The sequence below is a fragment of the Lissotriton helveticus genome, chromosome 3_2, assembly GCF_964261635.1.
Source record: "Lissotriton helveticus chromosome 3_2, aLisHel1.1, whole genome shotgun sequence".
Classification (NCBI taxonomy): Eukaryota; Metazoa; Chordata; class Amphibia; order Caudata; family Salamandridae; genus Lissotriton; species Lissotriton helveticus.
This window is the reverse complement of record NC_136062.1, coordinates 435,906,590-435,918,155: the sequence shown is the minus strand read 5'-3', so window position 1 is coordinate 435,918,155 and position 11,566 is coordinate 435,906,590. Positions and strand designations below refer to the sequence as shown.

Genomic DNA, 11,566 nt, shown 5'->3' with positions numbered 1-11,566 from the left:
GTAAATAGTGATTTTGTTGCTGAAGAATTAAGAGAAACTGTTGCAGAGGTCATTGTAGGGGATGTTGGAGTTGGAAGTGGCCACTGATGAGGTGAAATCCTTTTCATTAGCAAAAATGTATATGCTTCTTTTGGTGCTGGCATCTATGCCGTCCTCCAGCGCTGCGTGTTTAGTGGTCCGCATAATTTGTTTGTAGTGTCTCGGAGCAGATTTGAACTTGGTCCTGTCTGCATTGCCCTGGCTCACTCTCCATTTGCGCACCAGGGGCCTCATTTATGAAAAGTGACGCATCGCTGCGTGAAACAGCGATGCGTCACTTTTCACTGCGCCCTCCTTGCGACACCAATGATGCGTCATATTTACAGTATGATGCATCATTGCGCAAGGAGTTACAGATACGTCAGTATTTCTGACGTATCTGTATGGCGCAAAAGTGACGCATTGCTGGAGTGTGTCACAAAAGTGACGCAACTCCAGTAATGCGTCCTTTCACATGAGGCAAGCACCATGTGAATGGACCTGCGTCAGTCTTATGGCTGCTGTGAGGCAGGCGTAACATATTGACGCATTTGAGTCCTAGAAGTGGGACAGTGAAATCTTATAGATTTCACTGCGTCACTTGTATGACCCTTTCTTGTGTCAGAATGCCCCCTGCATACATTATACCTGGCGCAGATATAATGTAGCGCAGGGGTTTACAAAGTGACACATCTACCTAGATGCGTCACTTTGTAAATATGGTGCAACAAGGCACATTTTTTACGCTGCTGGTGCATCACAAAAAGTGACGCACCAGTGGCGTAATAGTGACGCACGGCCTCATAAATGAGGCCCCAAGTGTCTTTTTTTAAATGTGTCTGTCAGAACCTGAGAGCGAGTCTGAACTTAAGGTGGCATCTAACGTCTTTTCTCTCTTCACACATCAGGTCAGGCTGACCCCAAAATGGCAGAACCATCTTACGAGATGCAGACACCTGCTCATCCTTATCTCCTTGTTATTACGGTGTCGCTGGCTCTTCTGCAGCTTTGTCGCTGCAATCACTTTCAGAGCCCGTGGATGCTCCCATGATGCTCATTCACTGAAAGTGTGGATAGTGCATGGTGGTCCCACCAGGCAACTGATCTAAAATCCCAGCTTCCGGTTCTCCTGGTTGATCTTCAGCATTGCAGATCCAATACTCACCTCCTCGAAACCACCGATATCTTGTCCATTTCTTTGGGCACCTTTCACTCTGCACACATCAATGCCATTGAAAGGAACATCCCTGTTTTTACGGACACCACTACCACCATGTCAAATAATTCCATTACTAATGCCACCCATACCACTACCATCACCAACATTGACACAATTACCACTATCATCACCAACTTAAAACTAATACCACCATCTTTATCACTGGCACCAGCACCATCTCATGCAAAGGCACCTTTTCCACAACTTCCTCCATTAACACTACTATTATCACCATCACTAACACAGTCACCAAGGGCATCGCGGCCATTTTCACCACCACACCATTGCAGCCACTGCCACTCCCACCACCACAGCATCTGAAAACGCGATTCCATACTTTGTGTAGCCCAGATTTAATGGTGTTGCCAATGCTTGTTTTTTTTTATTTTGGCTGGATACAGTAGGAGGACTTTGAGAAACGCAGCTCTTCCACCAGGAAGCACTGGCACCCTCGCCACCCAGGTACCTTCGGGCTCCCAGATAGTTCTGAAGGTGCTCCTTTCCAGGAACAGAACTGCACTTGGGGTTGTTGAGAACAGTTTGGGGACTTGTAGTTATGTTGCGTCCCCCTCTTATGTATCTGTGACTGTTAGTACCAGAAGGCAAAGATTACACATGGCTGCGTGGGACCTCCCTGACTTCACCTACAGAAGGTGATAAAAAGTTGGCGACTATCATAAACGTACCACAATATTTTTAAAAAAAATCTATGTGACATCAGGACTTGGAGAAGGGGGGTGTAGGACAAAAAAGCTGCTATATTATGATAGGTTAGGAGAGGGGTGGATAAGATAGGGGAGGAGAGAGATTGATGGAGATTTTTAGTGGGGTGTGGGGGGGGGCTTACTGCTTTAAGACATTAAGGAGCGAGGCTCTCCTGTTTAAGCGCAAAGGCAACTTTCCTCCGCTCGCAGTCGGGGTGGAGGGCGGAGTGGGGGCGGCCGTGGGTGCTGCTGCCAGACCCCCTCGCGCGCTCTCCGGGGGTACGGGTGCTTTAAGTGGGGTGCACCGCTGGCAGAGCAGCAGGTCGGCCCGAGGACGGTGCTGGCAATGCCTTCAAGGCTCTGCCGCTCCATTAGTATTCTGTGTGCGGGGAGCGGGGGCTGCCTCTGAACGGCAGCAGGCGGCCGGGGAGGTGCAGCAGGCCGGCTCTCCAGGGGACCAGTCCCGCCAGGAGCCTCGGTGGCACCCACAGCCTCCCGCGGGCACCGAGCCGCCCCCGCCGGCCCTCACCCACCCCCCGCGCGTGGGATGCGCATTCTCTCGGTGCGGGGATTGGATCTGATCTGCGGTTTTTCCATCTGTCTCTACCACATCCGACGGGGTCGTAGCCCCCTGGCCAGCGGGACGAGGGAGTCCGGTGCAGGCTGGCACCCCGTGGGCAGCGCCTGGCACCCGCCGGGGCAGTGCCCGAGCCATCTGTGGCGGAGGCAGGTGCAGTGCCCTGAAGCAGCGGCTCCCTCCTGCATCCATCAGTCCCCGCTTCGAGTTTCGGTTGAGTTTTCTGCATCTCCGTACACTGGCTCTCTTCTTGACCATTTTTGGAACCTTCCTTATCTGGGGGCTTTAATGTTCTCTTCTGGTCGTTAACTGCACGAAGAAGGACCGCCACAATCGGATAGCGCCTGGTGTCTACGGCTAGGCGCTGGCACGGGAATGCCCTCAGACGGTAAGGGACCCTGCTCTGGTTTCTGACTGTGTTTTGTGATCAGATTTTGCATTTGCACCCTCCCTCTGTGCGGGTCGGGATGCTGCCTGCTCGGAGCACGCGTGTCTGTCGGCGCCGTGCACCAGCCGTCTTGTGCAGTGCCGGCGCCCCCGCCCGCCTCGCGCAGTGCTATGTGCGCTGTATCTGTGCCAGGGCTGGGGGTGCAGGAGGGGTCTGTGGGCGCAGAAACACGCGTGACTCATGGAAGCAGTCAGATCGTGCCCTGCGCTCATGCGCGCACGCAGGCAGACACAGGTACGCAGGCACATCAGGCGCAGCCGTCTGTGGATCAACAGCCCGTCTTGTCAGGGATCTGAGTACAGACAGCCTTTGATCATCTCTCGCGCCAGCAAGGCAGTCACTCAGTGCATCTACTCATTCATTCATTGGACCGAATTCATCCACCAAAATAAAGATGCTGTCATGTCTGCCACTTCCAACCAGAACAGGAGCCAGCGCGGTATGCGTGCGTCATCTGGGCGCTAGATCAATGGATGAATGAGGGGACCACGTGGGTGCAGTCATTCATTCACGTATTTTGTGTAGCGCCGAGGTAGCTTCAAAGAGCTAATGGATATTATAGGGGACAGGAGCGGCTTGTGGCCAAGGGGAGAAGAGTCTCCTGTATCCATTACCTCTTGGAAGCAACTCTTACACCCTCATGGATAAAGGGAACCTCATTGAGGGATGAATAGATCCTCATGGAGGGGTGAATTGAACCTCGTGGAGGTATGAATGGAACCTCCTCGAGTTCTGAAGGGGGCTTCATGCAGAGATAAATGGAACCTCACGGAGGGATAAATGGAACCTCACGGAGATGTGAATAGAACCTCAAGGAGGGCTGAATTGAACCTTGTGGAGGAATGAATGGAACCTCATTGAGGCATGAATGGAACCTCATTGAGGCATGAATGGAACCTCATTGAGGCATGAATGGTACCTCATGGAGGGATGAACGGAACCTTATGGAGGGGTGTATAGAACCATGTCAAGGGATGAATGGAACCTCGTGGAGGGATGAATGGAACCTCATGGAGGGATAAATGGTACCTCATGGAGGGATGACTGGAACCTCCTGGAGGGATGAATGGAACCTCATGGAGGGATGAATAGAACCTCATGGAGGGATGAATGGAACCTCATGGAGGGATACATGGACCCTCATGGAGGGATACATGGTACCTCGTGGAGGGATGAATGGAACCACATGGAGGCATGAATAGAACCTCATGAAGGCATGAATAGAACCTCATGGAGGGATGAATGGAACCTCATGGAGGGATGAATGGAACCTCACGGAGATGTGAATAGAACCTCAAGGAGGGCTGAATTGAACCTTGTGGAGGAATGAATGGAACCTCATTGAGGCATGAATGGAACCTCATTGAGGCATGAATGGTACCTCATGGAGGGATGAACGGAACCTTATGGAGGGGTGTATAGAACCATGTCAAGGGATGAATGGAACCTCGTGGAGGGATGAATGGAACCTCATGGAGGGATAAATGGTACCTCATGGAGGGATGACTGAAACCTCCTGGAGGGATGAATGGAACCTCATGGAGGGATGAATAGAACCTCATGAAGGCATGAATAGAACCTCATGGAGGGATGAATGGAACCTCATGGAGGGATACATGGACCCTCATGGAGGGATACATGGTACCTCGTGGAGGGATGAATGGAACCACATGGAGGCATGAATAGAACCTCATGAAGGCATGAATAGAACCTCATGGAGGGATGAATGGAACCTCATGGAGGGATACATGGACCCTCATGGAGGGATACATGGTACCTCGTGGAGGGATGAATGGAACCTCATGGAGGCATGAATGGAACCTCATGGAGGGATGAATAGAACCTCATGAAGGCATGAATAGAACCTCATGGAGGGATGAATGGAACCTCATGGAGGGATACATGGACCCTCATGGAGGGATACATGGTACCTCGTGGAGGGATGAATGGAACCACATGGAGGCATGAATAGAACCTCATGAAGGCATGAATAGAACCTCATGGAGGGATGAATGGAACCTCATGGAGGGATACATGGACCCTCATGGAGGGATACATGGTACCTCGTGGAGGGATGAATGGAACCTCATGGAGGCATGAATGGAACCTCGTGGAGGGATGAACGGAACCTTATGGAGGGCTGTATAGAACCATGTCAAGGGATAAATGGAACCTCATGGAGGGATGAATGGAACCTCATGGAGGGATGAATGGAACCTCCTGGAGGCATGAATGGAACCTCATTGAGGCATGAATGGAACCTCATGGAGGCATGAATGGAACCTCATTGAGGCATGAATGGAACCTCATGGAGGCATGAATGGAACCTCATGGAGGGATGAATGGAACCTCATGGAGGGCTAAAGGGGACCTTAAGGTGGCCTGAGAGAAACCTCAAACTGGCATGAGTCAGTGATATATCTCATGGAGACATAAGTGGTACCTCCTGGATGACAGGAACATCATAGTGAAGGATTGAGTGGCACCTCATGACTAATTAGTGGACCCTCGTGGATGAATGGAACCTCATGAAGGCATGAATAGAACCTCATGAAGGGATGAATGGAACCTCATGGAGGGATACATGGTACCTCGTGGAGGGATGAATGGAACCTCATGGAGGCATGAATGGAACCTCGTGGAGGGATGAATGGAACTTAATTTAGGGATGAATGGAACCTCATGGATACAAGCATAGAACCTCATGGAGGGATGAATGGAACCTTATGGAGGGGTGAATAGAACCATGTCAAGGGATGAATGGAACCTCATGGAGGGATGAATGGAACATCATGGAGGGAACCTCATGGAGGGATGAATGGAACCTTGTGTGAATGGATCCTTGTGGTGGCATGGGTGGAATAATAAAGAGCCATGAGTAGAACCTCATACATAGATAAATGTAACCTCTTAGAGGGGTGAATGGAACCTTAAGGCAGTATGAGAGGGACCTCAAAGAGGCATAAGTCAGTGGAATCTCTTGGAGACATTAGTGGTACCTCCTGGATGACTGGGAAGTCATATTGGTGGAATGAGTAGAACCTCATGGGGGGATGAATGGATTCTCATGCAGGGATGAATGGAAACTCATGGAACCTCAAGGTGGCATGAGTAGAACGTCATGGAGGGATGAATGGTACCTTGTGGTGGGATGAATGGATTAAACTGCATGATAACTGGATACATGCAACTTCATGTGCCGTTTGGTGGACAGTATCAGAAGAGAAGTGAATGGAAACTCAAAGAAGGCCCATGTGGAAGGATAAATGGATTATCATGATACATTGATCAATACAGGCAAATGAAACCTATTGAATATATGAATGAATGAAGGGAATCTAGTGTAGAATGTGTGAATCCATCCTTATGGATAAAAGGGTGAAGAGTGCTTCCTAAATGAATGAGCTCAGGAATGGTTAAATGGGTGAATGAGCTCTCACAGATGGATGACTGCAACTTCAACCACGGATGAGTGAACCCATAGCCCATATGAATGAGTACTTCGCAATGAGTGATGGATGGATGAAACCAATAACCTAAAATGGGGGATGTATAGGTGAAAACACTACTTAGTTGAAGGAATTAAACAACACTTACAGGGCACAGTTCCCATGGCCCTTTATCAGCAGGTTAGCCAGGATGCCAGGCCCTGGCACCAGGAAGGAACTTGACCCCTTTGACTGCTGTTTGGTAGTAACAAATAGCAATTATCAACTTTAAGTGGACCAGGGCTCTGGTACGACTACCGCCGCTGCACCAGTGATAGCTCTGCCCCTGCCAACTACGTGTCACCAGATTCATGTGTTTATATATTGTACAGAGCTGTGTATTACGCGTACCCCTGTGAGTGTGAGCCAGGGCTCCTGGGAGCTACAGCTGTGACTGAGGTCACCCTCTCCTCACTCAGCAGTGACTGCTCATTCCAGACTTAGCAGAAATGGCAACAGAGGACACTGAGTTGTTAGGATACATTGTTTCACATTGCTAGGATACATTGTTTCACAATGCTAAGATACATTGTTGCACATTGTTTAGATACGTTGTTGCACGCTGCTGTTTACTCACTTGTATTTACTCTTGCCACCAATGCAGACGTAAAGCTGGGTACAGTATTTCCTAACAAAGGAGTTACAGCCAGAGATGCCTGCAGAGGAGCATGGAACACACGTGCATCCTTGTAATTGCGAGCACATGGGCACTGACACACGCACACACGCACTTTTTGACTCGATCTATGAGGACATGAACTCAACGTAATATTTCAGAATATTCGTGAATATTGTCTCGATTTTTGGTACACTTGGTACCCCTACATACCCAAGTACTCCACTGTAGGGTCACGGTGATGAGATGTGTGTGACGTCACAGGTCGGCGAGCACTACTGCCCATTACTGAGTCTACACGTGCTGCACGGTTTGTCTGCTGTCTTACACGGATGTATGACGGTACAACACCTACCGTTACAACGCGTACCGTTGCAACGCAGGCTTTACAACGCAAGTTATTACAACGACTTGCGTTGGGGGGGCTCTGGATAGTGAATAGTTTAATTTACTATTCCTACTCCAGTCCCCGTGGATAGTAGGGAAGGTGTTGGATAGTAAATTAAACTATTCCCTATCCTAGAGCGCCCTCCAGCGAAAGTCGTTGTAACGACTATCGTTGTAAATCCTGCGTTGTAACGGTACCGCGTTGTAACGGTTCCGTTGTAAAGGATGTTCACCATTTTACACTGTAGTTGTATATTATATAGCGCCTACTTCCCCTGAGGAGGCACTGAGGTGTGTTATGGTGGGGAGCTCGCTACTCAGCAGCCCAAAGTTATTGGTTAACTGAGTGATTATTAATTAGTGTTGTAGATCAGTTGTTTATGGGTTAGAGCTATGCTCTAATGAAACGTAAGTATTTATTCCATTTTCAAGTGGTGAGTTAATCAGATAACAGGAGGTAGTTGTAATTATTAGAGTGAGTCCATGTAAGTGATAAACAAAGGGTGCGGAAACAGGGTGAAGGGGGGTGGATATTGTGGAACAGCAAGGGGGGGTTGCACAGAAGGGGGGATTGCAATATACAGGGATGAGTGGGTAGGTTGGATAAGATTGGGTACTGCAGGATTTGTTGAATCACAAGGAGAGTGTCTGAATTGTGAGGAGGGGTATAGGTAGTTTACTGAGGTACAGCAGACAGTGAGGCGGCAGGCATGTGAAAGGGTGGAGTACGCTCAGAGGCAAAAAGGCATGCAGAGGATGGAGTGTAAGGAGAGTATTACTCAAGATAAAGGGCCATATGTATGAAGGTACCGATTTGCGATTCTGAAATAGCGATTTTTAAGAAATCGCTATTTCAGAATCGCAAATTGGTATGTATGTACAAGTTCGCATTTTTTTAGCGAATTCTTAGTATTCCTTAATTGCGATTCGCAATTAAGGAATACTTTCCCATTCATTTCTATTGGCCACGAGGCCCATAGGAATGAATGGGAAAGTATTCTCAATTTTGCGATTCGCAATTTGAAAATCGCAAATTGAGAATCATTTCAAGGGTGAAGGGGTGTCCACCCCTGAAATATGCATGGGTGCACATGTGGCGCACATACATGCCCTAAGGGCATGTATGTGCGTCACATGGCACTTTGAAAAATGCTGGAAAGTGCATTTTTCAAAGAATTCGCAACTTACCACCAACTAGAAGTTGGTGGTAATTTGTGATTCCTTAAGGGCATTTTGCAAATTTTTTTTGCTTCATACATTGCATTTAAGGAATCGCAAAATTTGCGATTCCTTAAATGCAATTGCAAAATAAGGAATCGCAAAATTTGCGATTCCTTATTTTGCACCAGATTTTACTTTATACATACCATTTTGCTAATTCGCATTCGCAAAGGCCTTTGCGAATGCGAATTTGCTTCCTACATATGGCACAAAGAGAGGAGAGAGAGGAATTCCTCGCTATCAATCAAGTTATTTTCATGCTGGTTTTTTGTATCCATGAGGTAGGATGCAATCCGAGGCAGTATAAAGAAGAAAGGCTGACGGCTGAATACCTGTGGGAAGGTGATACAAGTTGTTCTGTCAGATGGGCTGTTTGGCTTTTGATGGTGTTGACACTTTTGTTCTTTTTACATAGACATTGAACAATATTGCACGTGTTTGCCAAACTCTGTCATGTGGTGCGTCTAGACAGTGGGTTGCAAGGTATGTCTGTTGAGACGTTGAGCAGGGAATAATCAATTGGGTTTGCATTGATCATCCTGCAAGTGTATGCGGAAGATGCTTGTATGTTGAGTTTCTAGGGAGAGGTGATTCTCCCTCATATGATCTCTTGCTTGTAAAGGGATTCTGCTGAATTAGCACTTCCTTGATCTTAGAGGTACCCGGAAGTTATCTGTCTGTGGGCAGGAAATGAGCATGTGTGGATTCTTTATTGGATCACATTGGCAATTACCAGGTCCTAACAATCCTTTCAAACTCTAAGTGATTCTCTGTGGCTCATCTTTGCAGATAGAGAATTCCAACGTTTTGCACTTCAATACTTTTATTTCTGTGAGCAAGAATTAGAAATCTCAGCACCTGCCTGGAACTCACGTTCCTGGGTTGTGAATATTTTGTTGTTTTTACTTCAATTCACTTTGGTCCTTTGCCATTGCTAGTTCTATGGGTGAAGCACAGTCATTTGAAATAATATCTTCTCGCCATTGAGAGCCAGTATAGCACCTTCAAAATTTGAGAAATGTGGGTTCATATTTTTACATTTAGTAGTAGTCATGATGCTGAGTTTTGAATTCTTTGTACTCTTCTGATAGTTGAGAGTGGAGTGCTGTGACTGTGGTACAGAGCGATAGTCTAGTCACGTCCTGACAGGATGAGAGAAAGCGGTGCTGGAACAATATTAGGAGCCAGGGCGCTGCCAGCAATGCTACAGCGCTGAAGTCAAGGCAATTGTGAAAACCTAAGTGTAACCCAATACACACGTGTAGAAAATGGTTCATGCCCATTCAGCAGGAGAGTGGTAAGAGTATGGTATGTAGCCGGTGTGCATTTTTTAACACAATGTCGCATATATATTACTGAAGCATGGTTTGGTAGTGCACTGTCGTTTACAACCAGCATGTCTTCCAATGGAATTGCCATAAACCACACAATGACATGTAGTTTTTCAGCAAATATTTCTCATTTGCAAATCATCAAGTAGACTGTCTTTGTTTTGATCTATTTATATCTTTCTTTTCATCACATTTCATCAATAGGAACAAAACTGTGCTTAATTTGTGCTTTCCTAAACTGCTGATACATCTAGAAATATATGTACAGTTCATTTACAGCTATTTTAAATGTTTTATGTGTATTAGATAACACTGACATCCTACACCTACAGCCTTTCTTTTGATACTTTCTCTTCCACAGAAAGGTTGTCAGATAGTTCACTTTACAAAATCATCTCACTTTGCAGCCAGAGAAATAAAAAAGTACCAATCTCTATGTTAAAAGAATAAGCAGAAATTTGTCAGAAGACAAACATTTTACCTCCTCTTTGAATGCCAGAAAATATGATAAGATAAAAACAAAATGTACATGCATTTGTATAGCTCAGTCACCTTCTGAACTTCTGCAAGGTTATTTGGGGGGTGTTGCAGAACCCCTTGTACCTCTACTTTCAATGTCTGTGGCAACTGATGTTGTTTGAGGAAATACGAGATGGAGAAACGTGAGTCTAGGTGTTTTCAATGTGTAGAAGGTTGACTGGGATAGCCTGTCCTCTTGAGTATTCATGGAAAGTGTAGAATCACAGGAAAGTCTGAGATTGTTTTACGTTTATGGCATTTTTTGGTGTAGGTCTCTCATAATCTGGCCAGAAGATAAAGGATGATAGTTTGACCGATCACCGTAGGTCAGTTTCCCAGTTTTGGAAGCATTGTGCTCAAGGTAATTCCACATCATCCCTTGATCCATGGCTATGAGGCAGGTGTTCAGTTTTGATGTCTCAAGGTCCTGAAAAGAATCTGTGTTTTGCCTGCATAGTTGCAGCAGGTAAGTTTGAAACTATTGATAAGATTTAGTAGTAGTTTCATGTATGTGTTAAAGTGAAGATATGAGATGATAGACTTTTGTAGAACTTTTTTTTAAATGTTAATTTGAAGAAAAAGGAAGAATGTAACCTTGATGTATGTATAATGTATAAATCATGTTATAGCGCGCTCTGTTACTTGGGAGTACCCTGGCGCGAGGATAGGACCTGTTGATGGGATAAGAAGAAATCCAGTTGAGGATGATGCCATATTTGCCAACTTCTTTCGATCTAAGAACTAATGTGTTCTAGTGAATGCAAATTTAGCATGATTTACTTTCATGTAATTACCTAAAATTACAGCAAAAATAGATCTAATTACAATAATTATATGCAATATAAATCCATCCTTTTGTGTTATATCTGAGTTCAAAAGGCATCCAAGTGTCATTTTTTGGCTTGAGAATGCGTTTAACAATACATCTCAAACAAAAGCTCCTCTATCTTTTTGTTTGCACGTGTTTTCTGTAAATGTTGTAATAAGGGTTTACCATGAATGGTGCTTACATTCACAACCTCTGGTGAAAGGCTGTTC

The 11,566-nt window shown here is 46.2% G+C and overlaps 1 long non-coding RNA gene across 1 annotated transcript in view; it reads left to right on the top strand.

Moving 5' to 3' along the window:
* The first annotated feature begins 2,811 nt into the window (after positions 1 to 2,811).
* The window catches only part of LOC144826351 (uncharacterized), a 745,226-nt gene continuing 736,471 nt past the window's right edge, over positions 2,812 to 11,566 (top strand). Inside the window, exon 1 of the long non-coding RNA XR_013609802.1 lies at positions 2,812 to 2,906. This is a non-coding gene — a long non-coding RNA (uncharacterized LOC144826351). The remainder of the gene's footprint in view (positions 2,907 to 11,566) is intronic.